Source organism: Urocitellus parryii, chromosome 4 (genome assembly GCF_045843805.1).
Source record: "Urocitellus parryii isolate mUroPar1 chromosome 4, mUroPar1.hap1, whole genome shotgun sequence".
In the NCBI taxonomy this organism is placed as follows: Eukaryota; Metazoa; Chordata; class Mammalia; order Rodentia; family Sciuridae; genus Urocitellus; species Urocitellus parryii.
The window spans coordinates 113,413,219-113,439,423 of NC_135534.1; the positions used below are offsets into that span (position 1 = coordinate 113,413,219).

The 26,205-nt window shown below is 37.1% G+C and overlaps 1 protein-coding gene across 3 annotated transcripts in view; it reads left to right on the top strand.

Moving 5' to 3' along the window:
* Nucleotides 1-26,205, top strand: part of Fam118b (family with sequence similarity 118 member B) — a 60,964-nt gene that overhangs the window by 7,811 nt on the left and 26,948 nt on the right. Inside the window, exon 2 of one of the 3 annotated variants that reach the window (XM_026404539.2) lies at nucleotides 12,736-12,804. The exons of the other annotated variants lie outside the window; for them this stretch is intronic. The gene's annotated coding sequence lies outside the window, so the exon portion shown is untranslated. The remainder of the gene's footprint in view (nucleotides 1-12,735; nucleotides 12,805-26,205) is intronic. 3 annotated transcript variants of the gene reach the window in all.

Below are 26,205 nucleotides of genomic sequence, written 5' to 3' on the forward strand. Positions count from 1 at the left end.
TACCACCTTGTTTGCTTATTGGAGCCCTGCCTTTTCCTCCTCCCAGATTTACTGTTCCTCTTAGGCACTGCTGCCCAAGTGTCCTAGAACTGCCCTACCCTTCTCTCATCTCCTTCCCGTGAGGGAACCAGGTCTTCCTCTCTCTGAGCTTCCTCCTTGTTTTCTTGAAGCATGTATTCCCGTCATTTCCTGACAGGTATTTGAATAACTTTATTTTGCCCCACACAATGTTTGATGGTTCAGCAGGTTAAAGGTTTGAAATAATTTACCTCACAGCATTGAAGGCATTGCAATACTATTTAGTGATGTTTGTAATTGCTTTAGAGGCCTGGTGATTTAAACTCTTTTTATGTGACCTTGTTCTGTTTTCTTTTTCTGACCCTGATGTTCTGAGTTTCAGGGTGGTGTGCCATGGTACAGGTCTTTCCTCATTTCTTGTGCTGTATTATTGGTGGGCCCTTTCATTCATTCATTCATTCATTCATTCATTCATTCTGTCTTTCAGTTCTGGAACATTTCCTTGGATCATTTCTCTAACTTTTCTCCCATCTTTTCTTTCTTTCTTTCCTTTTCTTTTTGCTTTTTAAAAAAATAATATTCATTCATAAAAACCAAATACCAATTTTTTTTTTTTTATATAAGGAGACTGACTGATTCATAGTGGGATAGGGAGTGGGAGCATGGGAGGAATAGACAAACTCTAGATAGGGCAAAGGGGTTGGAGGGGAAGGGAGGGGGCATCAAGTTAGAAATGATGGTGGAATGTGATGATCACTATTATCCAAAGTACATGTATGAAGACACTAATTGGTGTGAATATACTTTGTATACAACCAGAGATATAAAAAATTGTGCTCTATATGTGTAATAAGAATTGTAATGCATTCCGCTGTCATATATAAATTTAAAAAAGAAAAAAAATAACATTCGTTCTTGTTACACAAATACAATAGGCTCACATTGTGGGTTTTTAGATTTCCTCTGCTCTCTGCATTGACTCCATTTCCTCCAGGTGATTGGGAGGCTTTCCACCTATACTTCTTTGCCCAGAACTTCCCTCAGATATCCAGAGCTCTCTAAGCTCCTTCAAGTGATTTCATCTTAAAAATGACGAGAGCGGGGAGGGAAAGAGAGAGAGAAGGGAAATTTCATGGCAAAGGAAGGAGACCCTCATTGTTATACAAAATTACATATAAGAGGAAGTGAGGGGAAAGGGGAAAAAAACAAGAGAGAGAAATGAATTACAGTAGATGGGGTAGAGAGAGAAGAGGGGAGGGGGGATAGTAGAAGATAGGAAAGGCAGCAGAATACAACAGACACTAGTATGACAGTGTGTAAAAAAGTGGATGTGTAACTGATGTGAATCTGCAATATGTATACGGGGTAAAAATGGGAGTTCATAATCTGCTTGAATCAAATGTATGAAATATGATATGTCAAGAGCTTTGTAATGTTTTGAACAACTAATAATAAAAATAAATAAATAATAAGAATTCTGAAGAAACATTCCCCAAATGTTACTATTTTGTTAACTGGTTTTATCTCTTCTTTTCCATTTCTAGATAAGTATAGGTACATAACAGTTTTTATCTGTGAGCCATTTGCAAGATGCACACAATGTCTTTTTATTCCTAAATATTCACATTTTCTAAAAATGAGAAATTATCTTCTATAAATATGGTGCAATGATCAAAATAGGGAAACTATATTATGAATATTCACTCTACAAATCTTATTCAAAATTTGATGTTATTTTAACAATTGTCTTTGAAAAAAATCCAGTTTTGGGAAATTTGAATATCAAAAAAAAAAATGCAGGCCCCCATTTCTGTTTCCTGCTTTGTTTTTCTCAAGAGTATTTGTCACCATTTAGCACACTAGGCATCTTATTTGTCTCCCCACCCCTACAATATAAAATCCACAAGGACAGGGATTTTATTTGTTTTGTTTCATTCACTGCTATAACTTCAGATCTAGAACAGTACCTGGCACTTAGTAGATGTTTATAATGATTAAGGAATGAATGAACTCTTCCATGAATGATTTCTTCAGAGGTTTAATGATCCTAACTGTTCTTTTTGTTTGCTTTGTTTTTTTTTGTTAAGAGTGAAATACCATGTTGTGTCTTGTTGGATGGTGAGCATTACTGTAGGGTGATTGACACGTATGGATTTTGTGCATGTGTTTGTACAGATGTATGTGTTTGCTGGTATTTGTTCAGCTGACAGTGTTTTGGTTGCAAGGACAAGGAACAAGGCTTGAACCACATTTAGTATGTGCCTTTTGGCATAATCTATATATTTTTAGTTCTTTGTTCCTACTGATGTATTTAACTCAGGAGCCTTTTCAGATTTTGGTTCATTTTTCTCTAAGCCTCTGGATTTGAAGTTAGGAAAAGTACATGGGATAGTTTTATGGTTTAGCGGGGGTAAAGAGAATTCTGCCATAAATAGAGACTCTGCCGATCCAGGTTTTCAGGTTGACATTTAAAACTTTCTGTTCGTCTGCTGAAGTCTTATCTTCTTTTCCCTCATTCCTGGTTTTATATTTAAAAAAAAAAATCTGTTGTCATTTTGATGGGGATACTTGAAAACAGTAAGAGAGAAATTCTTACCAGCCAGGCTGGGCTGGTGTAGTGGCAAGTGCCTATAATCCCAGCAGTTTAGGAGGCTGAGGAAGGAGGATGGTGAGTTCAAAACTAGCCTCAGCAACTTAGCGAGACCCTGTCTCTAAATAAAATACAAAAAGGGCTGGTGATGTGGCTTAGTGCTTAAGCACCCCTGGGTTCAATCTCTGGTTCCAAACAAACAAACAAACAAATCACCAAGTTTTTATTCTAAGTGTCATGAAAGACAGCAGCACAATAATACCTATAAATCAAACAGAAGAAATGTTTCCTGTGTTCTTTTCAGAAGCTGATCTTTCAGCTTTTGCTTATTTATCTTCAAGTGCCTTAAGAGCTGGCCTTGCCTTTTTAACTCTGCCCTAAGGAGCCCTTTGAGATCTGTTGCCAGAATTTGTGATTCGTTGCAGTGTTACAGATTCCATGGCAGTTCTGTCCATGGGGTGGGGCCAGAGACCAGTAGTCCTCCACTGTCTTTGTCCCAGATTCCCACTCATTCCAGTGCCTCACATTCCCCAACTACCAGAAGTGTGCTGATGCTTGCTTTGTTTTGGGGAAACAGGTACTCCTGTGTGTGCGCGTGGGTGCGTGCGTGTGTGTGTGTGTGTGTGTGTGTGCGCGCGCGCACGCGCACGCGCACGCTGCCTGGGCCTTGTACATCCTAGGCAAATGCTCTACGTACCTAGCAGCACACCCAGCACCAAGCACTACTGAACTTGTGTTGAATCCACAAGCTGCTTGAGAATTTTTAAGTTACTTTTACTAAAACACTAAAATAAATGGAGGAAGAAGAATTGGGAAACAAAAGACGACACTAAGAAAGGGAATTTAGTATGTCAGAAGATTTATGGTGTAAAGCAGGTGCACACTGTAGTGAAGTATTCTTTTGATTAATAAGAACCTGAACCTAGGATGCTTGGACTTCTTCCAATAATTCCTTTTAAATGTGCTTCTCTCCTAATAAGCCATAATGTTGGCAGTGGTTATCTCCATGTGGGAAATGGGTTGGTTTTCATTTTGCTCTGCCTTTTGTTTATTCATTTATTTGCAGGGCTGAGGATTGAACCCTGGGCCTCTTATATGCTAAGCAATCCCTCTGCTACTGAACCACATCCCAATCCTTTCATTTTGCTATCTACTTAACTGGACTTATTTCCTACAGTACTTAAATGGCCTTTGTTCTATTTCAACCAGGGAGGAAAGATGCTTTCTTTTGGGGGGTTGGGGGGCAGTACCAGGGATTGAACTCAGGGGCACTTGCCCACTGAACCATATCCCGAGCCCAATTTTGTATTTTATTTATTTAGAGACAGGGTCTCACTGAGTTGCTTAGCCCCACACCACTGCTGAGGTTGGCTTTGAACTCGTGATCCTTCTGCCTCAGCCTCCCAAGCTGCTGGAATTATAGGCATGCACCATTGCACCTGGCAAAATATTTTTTCCAGGATGAAGTATCCATCGCACTCTGTGTGCTCCCTGGAAGTCCTCCCTTGTCTTCCACTGACCTTTTGTTTTGTTCTTTTTAGATATTCATGACAGTAGGATGTATTTTGACATATTATACATACATGGAGTATATCTTTCCATTCTTGCAGTTGTATGTGATATGGAGCTACACTGGTCGTGTATTCATATATGCACATAGAAAAGTTATGTCCAGTTCTTTCTGCTGTCCTCATATTCCCATCTCCCCTCCCTTCCCCTAATTCCCCTTTGACCAATTCAATGAACTTATATTCCTCTCTCCCCCTTCCTTTATTGTGTGTAAGCATCCACATATCAGAGAGACCATTCAGCCTTTGGATTTTGGGGATTGGCTTATTTCATTTAGCATGATAGACTTCAGTTCCATCCATTTACTGACAAGTGCCATAATTTCATTCTTCTTTATGGCTAAGTAATATTCCATTGTATATATGTACCACAGTTTCTTTATCCATTCATCTGCTGAAGGGTACCTAGGTTGGTTCCATAGCTTAGCTATTGTGACTAGAACTGCAATAAACAATGATGTTCCACTGACCTCTTTCTGAAAGAAGTCTGAGCTGTTTGTGAAAGCATGCTTTAGATTCCCCTAACCTGCCTTTCTCTCATGAATTTTTTTCCTCAATTATTGTAACTGACCATTTTGAGTGATGTTTCCCACTCGACAAAGCAGTGCTTTTAGAACTATTTCTTCTAAGTTAGAAGCTGGTGCACTTTGTGACAGATAACACCTTTCTCCTTGGAGCTTTGAGATTTTTGTTTCAGATCTAACCAGTGTTTTCAACTCTCAGCTCATTGACATAGCAAAGAAAATATTGAATTTTCAATTAATTTTTGTTAGGGAAAAAAATAACCTGTCGAGTATCATGCTAGGTTAACATTACAGATTTAGACTTTCCTAGGTTGCCTTTTATTCATTCTCTGAAAAGATTATTGGAACTGGATCTACAGAATATGCTTTATGGTACATTCCTGAAGTACAGGACAATTTTTTTTTCCAAAATCAGGAAATACTTATGTTAGTTCTTGAAACAGAAAGTAGGAAATAATTGCCCATGATCTTCTCACCCAAGGATTATTTCTACCATTCAGAGATTTATAGCACATGATAAGGAGCAGGTTGTTGAACTGTATTTCAACCTCAAGGAACCCTAAGTATTAAAGAGCTAACTGAAACTTTAAAGTAGATAACTTGTGGACCTGAAACACAATAGAGATCTGAGCCGAGAGTCTCTTTTACACCATAAGAGTAATGGTTTAAGGAAGGGAGTGAATGGGTGAAGTAAATAATAGGGAGAGCCGTGAGGACTTTCAACTTTTAGCAAATGGGCAGAGAAAAATCTTTTACTAGAGAGTAGAAGAAAAGCCAGGAAAACATGAGAATGGACTTAAGTGTCCGGTGCTCCCAGGAGGCAAAGGAAGATAAATACCAACAATTTCCCCAAATTTTGCCTTAAGGTTATTCATTTCCCTAAAGCCTTCCTTGATCTGCCTACAGCACAAATGTTAGTTTAGTATCTTTGATCCTATTAAACTTGGTTCAAACATGTCCTAAATACTTGTTTACAGTTATTTTTAAAGGTATGGCCCATGTTTTACTCATCTATGGCTAGGCAGCATTTCCTTGGGTCTTAACAACATGGACTCTGGAGTCCAGGTCCCATGTCTACTGTATAATAGCTGAACAGCCTTTAGCAAGCTGCTTCAGACATCTGCCCCTCAGTTGCATTATCTACAGTGTTGGTGATATGGGATGATAATAGAGTGTCTTACAGGAGGGTGAATGTGCAGTACAGAAAACACTGCCTTGCTTTTTGTAAATTCTGGGTAGTGTTTAGGGGAGGTGAGCTAGAGGCAGTAATAGTAATATTCTTAACACAATACCTGACATTTAGTAGGTATTTGAACATGAAAATTCAAAAACTTGTATCTAATGTTATTCCTTTTATTTTAAACGCTACAAACTACAGAATATAAAATGGTCAGACCATAAGAAAACTACACACTGAAAGTGGACAGAATTAAGTGCAAGAAGCTTCATTTCATAAAAAACATCAGTAGACTTTCAGCAAAAGTGTTCTATGACCTTAATTTCTTTTCATGTAGTTGGGAAGCAGAAACTGAAAGATAGAGATTCCTCTAGGACTGGTGGTATAGCCAAATGGTAGAGCACTTGCCTAGTATGCTCGAGGGCCTAGGTTCAATCACACCAGTATTACCCCAAAAAAAGAAAAGAAAAATTAAAAATTTCTCCACAACAGGTTAGCATTTTTATGTGCAGGGATCAACATTAGTCTTAAGAAGGTGAGTGGTGGATGGGTGATAGATGTCAGCCTGAGAAGGTCTTTGTTTAGCATGAAAGGAAATTATATCATTTTACCCACTCATCCTGGTTTATAACAGCTCAAAAAATTAGGCATATCGATTGGTCGATCTCAACTAACTTTTTTTTTTTCTTTGCTGGGGCTCTAACCTAGGACCTCTTCTATGTCAGGCAGTCACTCTACCACTGGGCTACATCCCCAGCCCTCAGTTGATATCTTACGTTTTAACACATGGTAGATGTACATTCATTAGATCAGCAAATATTAACATTTTCTACATTGTAAACACTGACTGTTTATTTGAAACTGGGATGGGGCTGGGGATAGGATTATCAGTAAGACAGATAGTATCTGTACTTGTACTAAAATAGTTTTTTTTTTTTTTTTTTTTTTTGGTACTTGGGATTGAACCCAGGGTCATTCCACCATTGAGCTACATACATACCCAGCCCTTTTTATTTTGAGACAGGGTCTCACTAAATTGCTGAGGCTATCCTCGAACTTGATGATACTAACTGGCTCAGCCTCCCCCATTGCTGAGATTACAGATGTATATCACCTTGCCTAGTTTAAAAGAGCTTTTATTCTTGTGGGAGAGTCCAGTGACTCCTGGTATGAAGAGATGCAGCTAAAGAGCTGAAGTACAGATGAGGCACTTGAGTGAAGGGAATGGAAAACCAGGAATAGTTAAACTGAAATGAGCCCTCTTGTGCTGGATCATGCCAGGTCTTGTAAATATGATGAGTAGTTTCACATTATTAAGCACAGTGAGAAGCCATGGAATGAGTTTAAACCATGACTTAATCCAGTTTGTATTTTGAAATCCCTTTGCTGCTCCCTGAACTTTTCTTTTTCTCTGACTGTAAAGTACTTCAGATAGATTTGTAAAATAAAAACTAAATTTTTTAGTCTCCTTTTGAATCATTTGCTGGAGTTTTCCCCTTAAGAAACCACTCTTAAACCAGGTACAGTGGCATGCACCTGTAATCCCAGCAATTTGGCAGGAGGATCACAAGTTTAAGACCAAATTGGGCAATTTATCAAAACCCTGTCTCAAAATAAAAAGGGCTGGAAATAGTGCTCAATAGTAGGGCACTTTGCCTAGCATGTGCAAGGCCCCAGGCTCAATTCCCGATAGTCCTCACCCCAATCCACCCTTAAAAATAAGTTTACATCTTAGATATCTGAAACTTGAATTATAGAAATAAAGCAGTTTTATATAAAATATTAGTGCAAGTGATGGTTTTGAAATTGAAAGTCTGAAGGCCTTTTGTCTCCTCAGTCAGATTTCCTTCACTCATATAAATATTACCATAATGATAGTCTAAGTGTTGATTTACTGTGTATACAATTTTCCCATTTGTGCCATTGAAAATCTAAAATTGCATTTTATGGTCATGGTCCTTGCTGTATTAAAGACAGTAACAGGGTCTTTCTTTTCTTTTCTTTTCTTTTCTTTTCTTTCTTTCTTTCTTTCTTTCTTTCTTTCTTTCTTTCTTTCTTTCTTTCTTTCTTTCTTTCTTTTTTTTTTTTTTTTTGAGATAGGGTCTTGCTATTTTGCCCAGACTAGTCTTAAACTCACAGGTTTAAGTGATCTTCCTGCCTCAACCTCCCAAGTAGCTGGTCCTGCAGGTGCACACTGCCGTCCCTGGTTAGCAGAGTGTTTCTTTTAATTGAAAATCCTTTCTCTGTTTCATAAGAAGTTTCTTTCAAAGAAGAGATTCATGTCCTTAAGGAGCTTACATTCTAGTCAAAGAAGGCAATGTCAAATTATAAGCATAATTAGTATAGTTATTGTAATACTAATAATAAAATTGGAAGCTGGGCGTGGTGGTACATGACTGTAAGCCTGTCATCTCTGGGAGACTGAAGCAGGAGGATCACAAGTTCAATCAGCCTCAGCAACTTAGCAAGGCTGTGAACAATGTAGAGAAATACTGTCTCAAAATTAAAAAAGGCAGGGAATGTGGCTCAGTGGTTAAGCATCCCTGGGTTCTTATGGTATGGTGGGGGTGTTATATGGTATAGTGGGGTTGGCATATACTATGAAAAATGAGTTAACATGGGGGGAGGAGAATATGTGCAATCCATTTTACATTGTAAATAGGATGGTTAGGGTAACATCAAATCAATGGGTGTGACCTGAGGAAAAGCTTGGAAACCTGGGCACATAAGTGAGGGACAGCATTCTAGACAGAAGAAACAGTCAATACAAAGAAAGGCTTCCAGGACAGAGAATACTGGGCCTGTAGAGGAACTGGAGGGAGACTTTTAATAATGAGTTTCTCCTGAGTCCGTTTTTAAAAATTCATATTTGCCAAAACCTGAATAATTAGGCAGAGAACAGATTCTTTTCTGCAGATGGTAATCAATACACACACACACAAACACACACACACTCATGTTCTTAACTTGAATTAGGTAATTACAAAGTAACACAAAGTTTCTTAAATTCAGATAATAGGTCAGCTGAACAAACATCTCCTTTTCTGTGAATAAAAGACTAAAGTTGGATCACATTCTTATGGACCTAGCACTTAGTAAAAACTAAAGATTTTATCATCACAATTTTTAGCTTGTCATCTTAGAAGCCAGCAGACTTTGGGTTCTTTTTCTTTTTATGTTTTTTAATTTTTTTATTCTAATTTGTTATATATGACAGCAGAATGCATTACAATTCATATGACACATATAGAGCACAATTTATCTCTGGTTGTGTACGAAGTATATTCACACCATTCGTGTCCTTATGCATGTACATAGGGTAATGGTATCCATCTCATTCCATCATCATTTCTAACCCCATGCCCCTTCTCTTCCCCTCCCACATCTTTGCCCTACCTAGAGTTCGTCTAATTCTCCCATGCTCCCCCTCCCAACCCCACTATGAATCAGCCTCCTTATATCAGAGAAAACATTCGGCATTTGGTTTTGGGGGATTGGCTAACTTCACTTAGCATTATATTCTTCAGCTCCATCCATTGTCTGCAAATGCCATGATTTTATTCTCTTTTATTGCTGAGTAATATTCCATTGTGTGTATGTATACACATTTTCTTTATCCGTTCATCGACTGAAGGACTTCTAGGTTAGTTCCATAGTCCCACCAGCAGTGTATGAGTGGACCTTTTTCCCCACATCCTCGTCAACATTTATTGTTTGTATTCTTAATAGCTGCCATTCTGACTGGAGTGAGATGATATCTTAGAGTAGTTTTGATTTGCATTTCTCTAATTGCTAGAGATGTTGAACATTTTTTCATATGTATGTTGATTGATCGTATATCCTCTTTTGAGAGGTGTCTATTCAGGTCCTTGGCCCATTTGTTGATTGGGTTATTTGTTTTTTTGGTGCTTAGCTTTTTGAGTTTTTTATATACCATAGAGATTAGTACTGTATCTGATGTGCAAATGGTAAAAATTTGCTCCCGATCTATAGGCTCTCTGTTCACTTCACTTATTGTTTCTTTTGCTGAGAAGAAGTGTTAGCAAGAAGAGTGAAGCAGTTGGCATCACTATAACAGACCTTAAACTGTACTACAGAGCAATAGGAACAAAAACAGCATGGTATTAGCACCAAAATAGACTGGTAGACCAATGGTACAGAATAGAGGACACAGAATCTAACCCACATAATTACAGCTATCTTATATTAGACAAAGGCGCCAAAAACATACATTGGAGAAAAGATAGCCTCTTCAACAAATGGTCCTGGGAAAATTGGAAATCTGTATACAGCAAAATGAAATTAAACCCCTATCTCTCACCATGCACAAAACTCAACTCAAAGGACCTAGGAATTAAACCAGAGACACTGTGCCTATTAGAAGAAAAAATAGGCCCAAATCTCTATCATGTGGGTTTAGGCGCCAGCTTCCTTAATAAGACCCCTATGGTGCAAGAATTAAAGTCAAGAATCAATAAATGGGATGGATTCAAATTAAAAAGACTTTTGTTTTACAGGAAAGGATAGCAGAGGTATCAAGTCACTTGCATCTAAAGAGGAAGAGATAGGATGAAGATTGGGTTCAGTTTTAAGAGCAGGTGTTATCACATCTCTTGTTTTCTTTCTATACCAGCAGCACCAAATCCTTTTAAAAATATTTGGTGATTCACATCTTCTGTTCTTTGAGTCAGTGAAATTTTACATGTGTTCCTTAAGGTTCTAGTTTTAAATTGGGCACACTACTTTCATAAAATTCTAATCAATGGCCAATATAGTAGAATATTACTAAAGTTGTGTGCATATCAAGTGTATCCTATGGGTATAGCTATTCAGCATCATCTTTATTTCATATGTACAATACTCTTCATAAAGAACAGAACCATGCTCTATTATATGCATGTATGAATATGTCAGAATGAACCCCACTATTATGTATAACTGTAAAGCACTAATAAAAATATTAAAGTACATATTATTTTTTAAAAAACTACACTCATGGCACATTCTTATAATCCTAGCTACTCAAGACATCAGGCAAGAGTCAAAAGTTCCAGGCCAGCTTTGGCAACTTAGCAAGACCGTGTCTCAAAATAAAATTTTTAAAAAGAGCTGGGGATGTGGCTCAATGGTAGAGTGCTTGCTTAGTGTGTGCAATGCCCTGGGTTCAATTCCCAGGACTGGCGAAAACTGTCCTCAGTTTATCTAGTGAGATCACTAGCACTATTCTAGCCATACTTGCCCACAGCTTTTTTTTTTTCTTTTTTTTTTTCCACGTTCTGAATTTTTGTTCTCTAACCACAATATCCTTTGGTACTTTTAAAAACTTGTAGTTGATTCCTTTCCCAGTTTGTCATGATGGTTACATATTAGAGTGGTTTTATATTGGAATCCATTCCATGGGTTGTCATTCAACTGCCAAATGGAAGGGCCCTTGAGAAACTTAGCAGGTCTTTTCTCTCCTTGAGGCAGAACTGCATAGAAATCTCCCCCAAATCTAGTAGTTTATCCTCCTTTTCTTTAAAAGGAAATGTGACAACCCCTTTTGGGCCTCCAGTTCTGTTGCCATTCTAAGTAGGAAGGTCAGAAGCCTAGCATTTAGTAGACATTAATAGCTTAAAGCTGTTACATAACAAAATTAAAAGAGAATAATTGTACTCAAACAAGCTTATTCTTAAATCCCTCTTTATTGGGTTTTTGATAACTGCTTTAATTCTAATTAGAAGCCTATGATGGGTATCTGATTTTTTTTAATCCATTTTTTTTTAAATAGTGTGTTTTGGATAGAAACTCAAAAGTAATCTTATAATGATTGAACTTGATGGACTTGATTTAGTGGGGGTGTGTGTGTGTGTGTATGTCTTAATATTGTAGAACATTTTATTTTTCTTTTAGTTCTAACAATAAAGTAAAAACAGATCTACCTTCTATCTTTGTTATTCTTCTGTCTTTGGTTTTGCTGTTAATGGGTTTGGATCCATACCCACAATGTGAGGACTTCCAAGATGTTTCACCTTATGCTGCCAGTGAATTTACTTAATCACTACAGACATTGACCTATTCTTGGAAGTTTTCATTCATAAAATTGACTAAGCTTTATTTTTTTATTATTTAAAATATTTTTGGTTTAAAATTTTTAAAACATTTTTAAAATTTTCAGTTCTAATTTGGTCAGAATCCTCAAGGAAGTGAAAGGTATGAAAATTAGGTTGGTATATACTTAACATTTTGATATTTATGACAGAGAAAGTCTTTCCATCATAAAGACCAGTCAAATTTCAGTTGGACGTAATTACCCTATGTGCATATGTGATTATACAACCATTGTAACTCTATTATCAGGTACAACCAGAAGAATGAAAAGTTGTACTCCATTTATGTATGGTGTGTCAAAATGCATTCTACTGTTATGTGTAACTAGTTAGAACAAAAAGACTGGTCAAATTTCAATTCATAAAAGATATCCTCTATAATGAGCATCTTCTCATCTTCTGGGATTCTTCAGACTTAGAAGGATCAGCATTTGTAGGCAGCATTTTGTGTTTATTCTACCAGCATGAAAAGTAACCTATCAAGGTTATCAACATACATAACTCACATTATTTTAAAGGAATTTAATTTTTCTTCTTTTTTTTTTTGGTACAGGGGATCAAACTCAGGGTTTCGAGGAATTTAATTTTTAATGATTCGCTGAACATAAAATCTTGCCCTTAAAGATTTATGTATTTCATTTTTAATGAATAACTTGTCATTTGTGGTGGAATTGTTTGTAAGGTCATACTGCTTGGTACATGGAACACATTTTGATTGAATTAAATACTCTCAAAGTCCTTCTTTAGCAACATGTGTCATTGTTCGCAGGCTATATCTTCTCAGAAGTTTCACGGGAGGGAAGTCAGTGACAAAGAAAGAAGTTGTCATTTTTGCACGGTAAAATTGTCATTTCTGATCACCAACTTCTAATTCAAAAGTTCCATATTCCTTCCTAAAGTAGTTTTGCTTCTTATATGTGATGTGTTAATTTGGCTTATAATTGAAAATAATCAATATAAACAGGAGCCTGAAATGCTAGTGTGACTTATTGGATATTGGGTTAAATGACTTACTAGAATTTGAGTTTCAGTCCTTTTTGGTTTTGTTCTGGGTTTTTTTTTTCCCTTGTGGGGGGGGTAAGGAGGTGATTACTGGTGATTGAACTAAGGGGCTCTCTACCAGTGAGCTATATATCCAGTCTTTTTTATTTTATTTTGAGACAGGGGCTTGCTAGGTTGCTGAGGCTGGCCTTGAACTTGTGATCCTCCTGCCTAAGTCTCTCTAGTTGCTAGGATTACAAGTGTGTGCCAATGTGCTGAGATTGGGTCCCGGTCCTTAACTTCCTTCACAAATCCTACTTCTGGTGAGGCTCTTCTCACATTGTTCACGTGTGGATCATTATTTGCTGGTAAATGCCAAGAATAGAGGCAGAAAGCTATCATTTTATTAGTTACTATGATAAAGAAATTTTAAAGAAATGAGTCTGATACAGATCTTACTATAGAAAGTCAAGGGTGTCAGGCACACTTAAAATAAAAGTAAGAGCTAACAAATTAACCATGGGTAGAAGAAATATTTCAAGCTTAGAAGGATCAGGGTACTTAGCTCAGTATTTCAGCATACTCAGAGGAATCAAATCTCTGCACAGCTAGACATAATTTCTATCTCTGTGTGTGCCTTGGAAGAAGGAAAGGGTAAGTTTGCTTTTAAACACTGATAGGAAAAGCTGCAGTCTACATTATGAACTGAATTTATCAACTACCCAAGCAAAATGATTTATTCAGTTTGTTCATTGTCAACAACTTGAGTCTTCTTTTGTAGTACCTTACTCTCAACATCTTTTTCTTCTTCCCTTCCCCCACAGCTGCTGAAAGCCAGATGTGTTAGAATTAGTTCAAAAGCCACAATTAGAGGGGTTGGGTTTCCTCTCAGGTCATAAGATGACTATCAAAAAATGAAGTTAACCCCTGTCTGTATTCATTCTAGAAAAATAAGCCATTCTTTTTCCAGTCACTTTTAACTAAAGGAAGGAAATCTTGCTTTTTTTTTTTTTTTTTTTTAGTTGTCATAGGCCTTTGTTTTATTTATTTATATGTGATGCTGAGGATTGAACACAGTGCCTGACACATACTAGACAAGCACTCTACCACTGAGCTACAACCCCAACCCCTCAAGCTTGCTTTTTTTAAAACAAGAAATATACTACTCTCTCAAGCTAGTCATTTGTAGAGGCTAAAAAAAAAAAAATTTTTTTTAACTTTTTACTTCATTCAATTTATTCCATCTGCTGGTCTTCCACAGTGTATTGTGTTGAGTTCCTTCTGGCATGTCACTTAGTTGAGCTGAATACTATATGCTGGAAACACAGGGGAGATGCTTATGTTAGAAAGAGGAAAGCCGGTCAGGAGACCTCACTCAATTTCTTTTTTGTGTGTGTGTGTCGGGGGGTACTGGGTATTGAACTCAAGGTTACTCAACTACTGAGCCACACACATCCCCAGCCCTATTTTGTATTTTATTTAGAGACAGGGTCTCACTGAGTTGCTCAGCGCCTCATCTTTGCTGAGGCTGGCTTTGAATTCGCAATCCTCCTGCCTCAGCCTCCTGAGCGACTGGGATTATAGGCATGTGCCCCCCATGCCCGGCAACCTTACTCAATTTCTGACTGAGGAGAAAAGCCATATTTTTTGTCCTTGGCCAAGCAAGAGCTACAGGGATTCATTGATGGTATCCTCAGGTCCTTCAGTACATTCAAACTCAAATCTCATTCAGTACGTTTTGTCTTGATCCTTTTCTTTCTTACTGGATTTTTCCCTAAAAGACTCAATCTTGATTCCCCCCGCCCCCCCGCCATATACCAGACATAGCATTCTATTTCTCGCCAAGTTGACAGGTTTTAAGTATAAGTATTCTATCTCATATGAAGATTTTAGCCTTAAAAATTCTGTTACTTTGTTCAGTGTCTACCGACCATCCACTTTTTATTTTGCTGTTCTCTGTTAGCTTTGATAAATTTCTCAGTGGCTTAATAGTCATTGGAGTAATGAAGACACTGCCACAGGCAATTGACTTTGCCTTCTTGTGGCAGAAAAGCATTTTCCCATTTATGCTGTTCATACTAAATCCCATTGAAATGAAAACCCAAATAGCAATCACTTCAAAGAAATAGGTATGGACTATTTGTTGCAGCTTAGGAATTGTGTGTCAGGTTTTTGCAGTTAACTCTTTAGCAGAATTGCATATTGTTTAAGGTAAATCGTAAAATGGATTTTTTTTTTCCAAAAGTAATATTCTAGAAGGGCTAGAATATAGTTTATGTAATATTATATATAAAATATGGTTTGTCTAATATTAATGTTATATAATATTTTAGAAAGGATAAAATATGGTTTATATAATATTATATATATTATATCTGGGGTATACACATTAGAGGTAGTGTCATAAGACATCCTTTAGACTGAAAATAAGATATTATTCTGTCCTAAAACATAATGACCATATGATCAAATTTGAATGAGGGTACATTGAATAACTTCTCATTCAGTTCCTAAATAATGGGACCTGAAACATTCCAGGCAGGAACTATTGAATATATTTAATTTTCTTTTTTTTAATATATTTTTTAGTTGTAGGTGAACACAATACCTTTGTTTTATTTTTATGTGGTGCTGAGGATTGAACCTAGTGCCTCACACATGCTAGGTGAGAGAGCACTCTACCATTAAACCACCCCCCCCACCCAGTTTTCTTTAATTATAGTAGATGGAATGTACCTTCAGAACAGTTGACTTTGTAAAGAAAAAAGGAAGTTTAGTATTGAGGTGTAAGCATTTAGAATTGACCATAAGTCAGAAATAGAATCCAGCACAAATGGTTGTACATATTTTCCAGGATAAAATGATAGTACTAATATGAAGCTCTGCTGATTAGTGGTATGAAGTCTATAACAAATAGGGCTTGTCACCAGAGAAAGTAGTTTCATCCAGCAGCCAGGAGTGGCAGCGCATGCCTGTAATCCCAGCAGCTCGGGAGGCTGAGACAGGAGGATGGTGAGTTCAAAGCCAGCCTCAGTAATTTAGTGAGGCCCAAAGCAACTTGGGAAGACTCTGTCTCTTAAATACAAAAAAGGGCTGAGGATGTGGCTCAATGGTTAAGTGTCCCTGAGTTCAATTCTTGGTACCAAAAAAGAAAGAAAGTAGTTTCATCCAGCTTTAGAATTCACTGCCATGAATATGTGCCCTGATACTGCCTAGTTAAGAAGCAGCTGTTAAGCATTACACTTTTTAGAATGTTGGTGTTTGTTTTTTTTTTTTTTTTTGGTGCTTTTTTTTTCTTTTAATTTCAAGCTTAAAACAACTGAAAAGCTAATATTCGGAGAATGTTTTAGCTGGTAATAGTGTAGTTATGGGCATATTCTTGGAAGGCAAAAGTTGCCATGATTTGAATGCTGGTACTACTAAATACCAATCTTTTTTTTTTTTAACCTCCTTTTTCTCATCTGTAAAATTGAGTTGAGGATCTATAAAATGCAGATTGAGAATCTCTTATCTGAAATGCTTGAAACCAGAAGTGTTTTAGATTTGGGGGTTGGGGGGTGTGAGGGAACAGGAGATTTTAGAATACTTGCATAGACATAATGAAGGTATCTTGCAAATGTAACCATGTCTAGATACAAAGTTCATTTTTGTTTCATATATACCTTATACATAGCCTCAAGATAATCTCATAGCACATTTTTAATATATTTGCTTTTTAACTGTAACCCATCACATGAAATTAGGTGTGAAATTTTTCACTTACCAGCATCTTATTAAGTGCTCGAAATGTTTCAGGTTTTGGAACATTTTAGATTTGTGATTTTCAGGTTAGGGATGCTTGACCACATAGTACCTAATAAGGTTATGTGGATTAAATGGATTAGTATTTATAAATAGTGTATGGCACATGGTAAATACTACAAGAGTTAAGTAAAACTGGTTTAGTAACTGAATTGAGCATTGAGTTCTGACAGGGTACTGGGGATTGGATCCAGGGTTGCTCTACCAGTTAGCTAATATCTCCAAGTTCCTTTTAAAATTTTTATTTTATTATTATTATAATTATTTTTAATTTTTGAGACAGGGTCTTGCTAAATTGCCAGGGCTGGCTTTGAACTTGGATCCTCCTACCTCAGCCTTCTCTCTCTCTCTCTCTCTCTTTATATATATATATATATATATAAAGAGAGAGTGTGTATAATGCATAATTATAAAACACATTATATGTTTATTTTATAATAAAATATAACTAAAATAATATTAATTACTTAACATTTATTTTCTTTTCTTTTTCTTTTGATTTTTTTCTAAATACATGACAGCAGAATGTACTACAATTCTTATTACACATATATCTTTGTATAAAGTATATTCACGCCAATTCATGCCTTTATACATGTACTTTGTATATTTTTTGCATTACAATTCTTATTACACATATATACCACAATTTTTCATATCTATTTGTTTATAAAGTAGATTGACCCCAATTCGTGTCTTCATACATGTACTTTGGATAATGATGTCCATCACATTCCACCATCCTTGGTAATCCCCTGCCTCCTTCCTTTCCCTCCCTCCCCTATCTAGAATTCATCTATTCATCCCATGTTCCCCCTCCCTATCCCATTATGAGTCGTCCTCCTTATATCAGAGAAAACATTCGGCATTTGATTTTTGGGGATTGGCCAACTTCACTTAGCATTATCTTCTCCAGCACAATCCATTTACCTGCAAATGCCATGATTTTATTCTCTTATTACTGAGTAAAATTCCATTGGGTATATATGCCATATATTTTTTTTTATCCTTTCATCCACTGAAGGGCATCTAGGTTGGCTCCACAGTTTAGCTATTGTGAATTGTGCTGATATAAACATTGATGTGGCTGTGTGCCTGAAATATGGGGTTTTTAAGTCCTTGGGTATAATCCGAGGAGAGGGATAGCTGGGTCAAATGGTGGTTCCATTCCCAAATTTCCAAGGAATCTCCATCCTGCTTTCCATATTGGCTGCACCAATTTGCAGCCCCACCAGCAATGTATGAGTGTACCTTTTTTTCCCATATCCTCGCCAACACTTACTGTTGTTTGTCTTCATAATAGTTGCCATTCTGACTGGAGTGAGATGATATCATAGAGTAGTTTTGATTTGCATTTCTCTGATTGCTAGAAATGATGAGCATTTTTTCATATATTTGTTGATTGATTGTATATCCTCTTCTGAGAAGTGTCTGTTCAGGTCCTTGGCCATTTGTTGATTGGGTTATTTGTTTTTTCGGTGCTTAGTTTTTTGAGTTCTTTATATATCCTAGAGATTAGTGCTCTATCTGATGTATGATGGGTAAAGATTTGCTCCAAAAATGTAGGCTCTCTGTTCATCTCACAAATTGTTTCTTTTGCTGAGAAAAAACTTTTTAGTTTGATTCCATCTCATTTATTGATTCTTGGTTTTAATTCTTAAACGCTATAGGAGTCTTATTAAGGAAGTTGGGGCCTAATCCCACATGATGGAGATTAGGGCCTACTTTTTTTTCTATTAGTCGCAAAGTCTCTGGTTTAATTCCTAGGTCCTTGATCCATTTTGAGTTAAGTTTTTTTGCATGGAGAGAGAGATGGGTTTAATTTCATTTTGTTGCATATGGATTTCCAGGTTTCCCAGCACCATTTGTTGAAAATGCTATCTTTTCTCCAATGCATGTTTTTGGCACCTTTGTCTAATATAAGATAATTGTAATTTTGTGGGTTAGTTTCTGTGTCCTCTATTCTGACCATTGGTCTACCAGTCTGTTATGGTGCCAATACCATGCTGTTTTTGTTACTATTGCTCTGTAGTATAGTTTAAGGTCTGTTATAGCAATGCCACTTGCTTCACTCTTCTTGCTAAGGATTGCTTAGCTATTCGGGATGTCTTATTTTTCCAGATGAATTTCATAATTGCTTTTTCTATTTCTATGAGGAATGCCTTTGGAATTTTGATCGGAATTGCATTAAATCTGTATAGTGCTTTTGGTAGTATGGTCATTTTGATAATATTAATTCTGCTTATCCAGGAGCAAGGTAGATCTTTCCATCTTCTAAGGTCTTCTTTGATTTCTCTCTTTAGGGTTCTATAGTTTTCATTGTTTAGATCTTTCACCTCTTTCGTTAAGTTGATTCCCAAATATCTTTTTTTTGGGGGGGGGGTATTGTGAATGGGGTAGTTTTCCTCATTTCCTTCTCAGAGGCTTTGTCACTGATATACAGAAATGCCTTTGATTTATGGGTGTTGATTTTATATCCTGCTACTTGCTGAATTCATTTACTAGTTCTAGAAGTTTTTTTTTTTTAAGAGAGAGAGAGAAAAGAGAGAAATTTTTAATATTTATTTTTCAGTTTTCGGTGGACACAACATCTGTATTTTATTTTATGTGGTGCTGAGGATCGAACCCAGCGCCCTGTGCATGCCAGGCGAGCGAGTTACCACTTGAGCCACATCCCCAGCCCAAGTTCTAGAAGTTTTCTGGTGGAGTTTTTTGGATCTTCTAGGTATAGAATCATCTTCAGCAAATAGTGCTAATTTAAGTTCTTCTTTTCCTATTCATATCCTTTTGATTTCTTCCATCTCTCTAATTGCTCTGGCCAGTGTTTCAAGTACTGTGATGATTAGAAGTGGTGAAAGGAGGGCATCCCTGTCTTGTTCCAGTTTTTAGAGGGAACGCCTTCAATTTTTCTCCATTTAGAATGATGTTGGCCTGAGACTTAGCGTAGATAGCCTTTCCAATATTGAGATATGTTCCTGTTATCCCTAGTTTTTCTAGTGATTTGAACATAAAGCGGTGCTGTATTTTGTCAGATGCTTTTTCTGTGTCTATTGAGATGATCATATGATTCTTATCTTTAAGTCTATTGATGTGATGAATTACATTTATTGATTTCCATATGTTCGACCTACCTTGCATCCCTAGAATGAATCCCACTTGATCGTGGTGCACAGTCTTTTTAATTGTTTTTGTACTCGATTTGCCAGGATTTTATTGAGAATTTTTTCATCTATGTTCATTAGAGATATTGGTCTGAAGTTTTCTTTCTTTGATGTGTCTTTTCCTGGTTTTGGGATCAGGGTGATATTGGCTTCATAGAATGAGTTTGGAATTACTGCCTCTTTTTTTATTTCCTGAAATAAGTTGAAGTGTATTGGTATTAGTTCTTCTTTAAAGGTCTTGTAGAACTCGGCTGTATATCCATCTGGTCCTGGGCTTCTATTTCCTCACTTGATATTGGTCTGTTTAAATTGTGTATATATTCCTGAATCAATCTGGGCAAATCATATGACTTAAGAAATTTGTTGATGCCTTCAATGTCTTCTATCTTATTGGAGTATAAGATTTCAAAATAATTTCTAATTATCCTTTGTGTTTCTGTAATGTCTGTTGTGATATTACCTTTTTCATCACATATGCTGGTAATTTGAATTCTCCTTCTCTTTTTTTTTTTTTTTTTTTTTTTTTTTTGTCTTTTTTTTTTTTTTTTTTATTGGTCGTTCATAACATTACATAGTTCTTAATACATCATATTACACGGTTTGATTCAAGTGGATTATGAACTCCCGCTTTTACCCCGTATACAAATTGCTGTATCACATCAGTTACCCTTCCATTGATTGACATATTGCCTTTCTAGTGTCTGATGTATTCTGCTGTCTGTCCTATTGTCTACTATCCCCCCTCCCCTCCCCTCCCCTCCCCTCCCCTTTTCTCTCTCTACCCCTTCTACTGTAAATCATGTCTTCCATTTGTATTCTCTTGACTTACCCCTCCTTACCTCTTATATGACATTTTGTATAACCCTGAGGATCGCCTTCCATTTCCATGCAATTTCCCTTCTCACTCCCTTTCCCTCCCACCTCTCATCCCTGTTTACTGTAAATATTCTTCTCAAGCTCTTCGTCCCTACCCTGTCCTTGTTTACACCCCTTATATCAAAGGAGTCATTTGGTATTTGTTTTTTAAAGATTGACTAGCTTCACTTAGCATAATCTGCTCTAATGCCATCCATTTCCCTCCAAATTCTATAATTTTGTCATTTTTTAATGCAGAGTAATACTCCATAGTGTATAAATGCCACATTTTTTTTATCCATTCATCTATTGAAGGGCATCTAGGCTGGTTCCACAGTCTTGCTATCGTGAATTGAGCTGCTATGAACATCGATGTAGCAGTGTCCCTGTAGCATGCTCTTGTTAGGGCTTTAGGGAATAGACCGAGAAGGGGAATAGCTGGGTCAAATGGTGGTTCCATTCCCAGCTTTCCAAGAAATCTCCATACTGCTTTCCAAATTGGCTGCACCAATTTGCAGTCCCACCAGCAATGAACAAGAGTGCCCTTTTCCCCGCATCCTCTCCAGCACTTATTGTTGTTTGACTTCCTAATGGCTGCCAGTCTTACTGGAGTGAGATGGTATCTTAGGGTAGTTTTGATTTGCATTTCTCTGACTGCTAGCGATGGTGAGCATTTTTTCATGTACTTGTTGATTGATTGTATGTCCTCCTCTGAGAAGTGTCTGTTCAGGTCCTTGGCCCATTTATTGATTGGGTTATTTGTTATCTTATTGTCTAATTTTTTGAGTTCTTTGTATATTCTGGTTATTAGGGCTCTATCTGAAGTGTGTGGAGTAAAGATTTGTTCCCAGGATGTAGGCTCCCTATTTATCTCTCTTATTGTTTCTTTTGCTGAGAAAAAACTTTTTAGTTTGAGTAAGTCCCATTTGTTGATTCTATTTGTTAACTCTAGCGCTATGGGTGTCCTATTGAGGAATTTGGAGCCCGATCCCACAGCGTGTAGATCATAACCAACTTTTTCTTCTATCAGATGCCGTGTCTCTGATTTAATATCAAGCTCCTTGATCCATTTTGAGTTAACTTTTGTGCACGGCGAGAGATAGGGATTCAGATTCATTTTGGTGCAAATGGATTTCCAGTTTTCCCAGCACCATTTGTTGAAGATGCTATCCTTCCTCCATTGCATGCTTTTAGCCCCTTTATCAAAAATAAGATAGTTGTAGTTTTGTGGATTAGTTACTGTGTCCTCTATTCTGTACCATTGGTCCACCCGCCTGTTTTGGTACCAGTACCATGCTGTTTTTGTTACTATTGCTCTGTAGTATAGCTTGAAGTCTGGTATCGCTATACCGCCTGATTCACACTTCCTGCTTAGTATTGTTTTTGCTATTCTGGGTCTTTTATTATTCCATATGAATTTCATGATTCTTTTATCTATTTCTACAAGATATGCTGTTGGGATTTTGATTGGCATTGCATTGAACTTATAGAGAACTTTTGGTAATATCGCCATTTTGATGATGTTAGTTCTGCCTATCCATGAGCAGGGTATGTTTTTCCATCTTCTAAGGTCTTCTTCTATGTCTTTCTTTAGGGTTCTGTAATTTTCATTGTATAAATCTTTCACCTCTTTTGTTAGGTTGATTCCCAAGTATTTTATTTTTTGGGGGGATATTGTGAATGGAGTAGTTGTCCTCATTTCCGTTTCAGAGGATTTGTCGCTCATATACAGGAACGCCTTTGATTTATGCGTGTTGATCTTATATCCTGCCACTTTGCTGAATTCATTTATTAGCTCTAATAGCTTCTTTGTAGACCCTTTTGGGTCTGCTAGGTATAGAATCATATCATCTGCAAATAGTGATAATTTAAGTTCTTCTTTTCCTATTTTTATGCCTTTAATTTCTTTTGACTGTCTAATTGCTCTGGCCAGTGTTTCGAGGACTATGTTGAACAGAAGTGGTGAGAGAGGGCATCCCTGTCTTGTACCAGATCTTAGAGGGAATGCCTTCAATTTTTCTCCATTCAGAATGATGCTGGCCTGTGGCTTATCATAGATTGCTTTTACAATGTTGAGGTATGATCCTGTTATCCCTAGTTTTTCTAGCGTTTTGAACATAAAGGGATGCTGTACTTTGTCGAATGCTTTTTCTGCATCTATTGAGATGATCATATGGTTCTTATTTTTAAGTCTATTGATGTGGTGAATAACATTTATTGATTTCCGTATATTAAACCAGCCTTGCATCCCAGGGATGAATCCTACTTGATCATGATGTATAATTTTTTTGATATGTATTTGAATCCGATTCACCAGAATTTTATTGAGGATTTTTGCGTCAAGGTTCATTAGAGATATTGGTCTGTAGTTTTCCTTCTTTGATGTGTCTTTGTCTGGTTTCGGAATCAGGGTGATGTTGGCGTCGTAGAATGAATTTGGAAGTTCTCCCTCTTTTTCTATTTCCTGAAATAGCTTGAAAAGTATTGGTGTTAGTTCCTCTTTAAAGGTTTTGTAAAACTCTGCTGTATACCCATCCGGTCCTGGGCTTTTCTTAGTTGGTAGTCTTTTGATGGTTTCTTCTATTTCCTCTATTGTTATTGGTCTGTTTAGGTTGTCTATATCCTCCTGGCTCAATCTGGGCAGATCATAGGACTCAAGGAATTTATCTATGCCTTCACTATCTTCTATTTTATTGGAGTATAAGGATTCAAAGTAATTTCTGATTATCTTCTGTATTTCTGAAGTGTCTGTTGTGATATTGCCTTTTTCATCCCGTATGCTAGTAATTTGGGTTCTCTCTCTTCTTCTCTTCGTTAGCATGGCTAAGGGTCTGTCAATTTTATTTATTTTTTCAAAGAACCAGCTTTTAGTTTTGTCAATTTTTTCAATTGTTTCTTTTGTTTCAATTTCATTAATTTCAGCTCTGATTTTAATTATTTCTTGCCTTCTACTTCTTTTGCTGTTGTTTTGCTCTTCTTTTTCTAGGATTTTGAGATGAAGTATGAGATCATTTATTTGTTGGTTTTTTCTTTTTTTGAGGAATGAACTCCAAGCAATGAATTTTCCTCTTAGAACTGCTTTCAATGTGTCCCATAGATTCCGATATGTTGTGTCTGTGTTTTCATTTAACTCTAGGAATTTTTTAATTTCCTCCTTGATGTCTTCTAAAACCCATTGATCACTCAGCAACCTATTGTTCATTCTCCAGGTGATGCTTGCTTTTTCCTTTCTTCTTTTATCATTGATTTTCAGTTTCATTCCATTATGATCAGATAAGATGCATGGTATTATCTCTACCCCTTTGTATTGTCTAAGAGTTGCCCTGTGACATAGTATATGGTCTATTTTTGAGAAGGTTCCATGTGCTGCTGAGAAAAAAGTGTAGCTACTTGATGTTGGGTGGTATAGTCTATATATGTCAATTAAGTCTAGGTTGTTAATTGTGTTATTGAGTTCTATAGTTTCCTTATTTAACTTTTGTTTGGAAGATCTGTCCAGTGGTGAGAGAGGTGTGTTGAAGTCTCCCATGATTATTGTATGTTGGTCTATTAGACTCTTGAACTTGAGAAGAGTTTGCTTGATGAATACAGCTGCACCATTATTTGGGGCATATATATTTATGATTGTTATGTCTTGTTGGTGTATGGTTCCCTTGAGCAGTATGAAGTGTCCTTCTATATCCCTTTTGATTAGCTTTGGCTTGAAATCTATTTTATTAGATATGAGTATGGACACTCCTGCTTGTTTCCGCGGTCCATATGAGTGATATGATTTTTCCCAACCTTTCACCTTCAGTCTATGTATATCTTTTCCTATCAAATGCGTCTCCTGTAGACAGCATATTGTTGGGTCTTGTTTTTTGATCCATTCTACTAGCCTGTGTCTCTTAATTGGTGAGTTTAAGCCATTAACATTTAGGGTTATTATTGAGATATGGTTTGTTCTTCTATCCATATTTGTTTATTGATGTTACTAAACCTGATTTGTTATCCTCTATGACTACTTTCCCCCCTTTACTGTCCTACCTCCCATTGTTGGTTTTCAATGTTGTTTTCCATTTCCTCTTCCTGTAATGTTTTGCCAAGGATTTTTTGAAGAGATGGTTTTCTAGCTGCGAATTCTTTTAACTTTTGTTTATTGTGGAAGGTTTTAATTTCATCTTCTAACCTGAAGCTTAATTTCGCCGGATACACGATTCTTGGTTGGAGCCCATTGTCTTTCAGTGTTTGAAATATGTTATTCCAGGATCTTCTAGCTTTCAGAGTCTGTGTTGAGAGATCAGCTGTTATCCTGATTGGTTTACCCCTAAATGTAATCTGCTTTCTTTCTCTTGCAGCTTTTAAAATTCTCTCCTTATTCTGTATGTTGGACATCTTCATTATAATGTGTCTAGGTGTGGATCTCTTATGATTTTGCACATTCGGCGTCCTGTAGGCTTCTAGGATTTGGGATTCTGTCTCAATCTTCAATTCTGGGAAGTTTTCTCGTATTATTTCACTGAATAGACTGTTTATTCCTTTGGAATGGAGCTCTGTGCCTTCCTGTATCCCAATGACTCTTAAATTTGGTCTTTTGATATTGTCCCATAATTCTTGGATGTTCTGCTCATGGTTTCTTAGCAGACTTGCTGAGCTGTCTATGTTCTTTTCCAGTTGAAATACTTTGTCTTCATTGTCTGATGTTCTCTCTTCTAAGTGATCTACTCTGCTGGTAGTATTCTCAATTGAGTTTTTAAGTTGGTTTATTGTTTCCTGCATTTCTAGAATTTCAATTTGTTTGTTTTTTATTACCTCTATCTCCCTGTGAAATTGATCTTTGACTTCCTGGATTTGTTTGTCAATGTGATCTTTCATTGTCTGATTTTGCTGTCTCATGTCTTCCTTGAGACTCCAGATCATCTGAAGCATATATATCCTGAACTCTTTATCTGATATTCCATCTGTTGCAGCTATTACCTCTTCTAAAGTTGAGTTGACCTGCATTGCTTGTGGTCCTTTCTTTCCTTGTCTTTTCATACTGCCCGCGTTTCTTTCTGCTTGGTGCAGCTGTTGTGTTTTGAAATTTACCCCCTATTTATTTATGTTGCTCTTGTATACTTGAAAAGTCTCCCTTGCAGGTGCGGGCGGCGGCTGTGCCCCTACTCCAATTGGGGTGACGTGTCTATCACGCTGGCGGCTCTCTGGGCCTGTTCCGGGAGTGGAAGGCGGCTCTGCTCTGTCCCTATTACAATTGGGGTGTCGTGACTACAATGCTGGCAGATCGCTGGGCCTCTTCCGGGCGTGGGCGGTGGGCTTGGCTGGTGGGATTCCACCTAATGGCAGTCCCTAACCTCCCTGCTTGCTAATTAATGGCTTCTCTGAGGCGCCACGCCTTCTGTAGCTGCGGGGCAGGCCGCGCGAATCAGTTGGCCTGGATCTCCGGGGTCCTGCTGCTGGCTGTT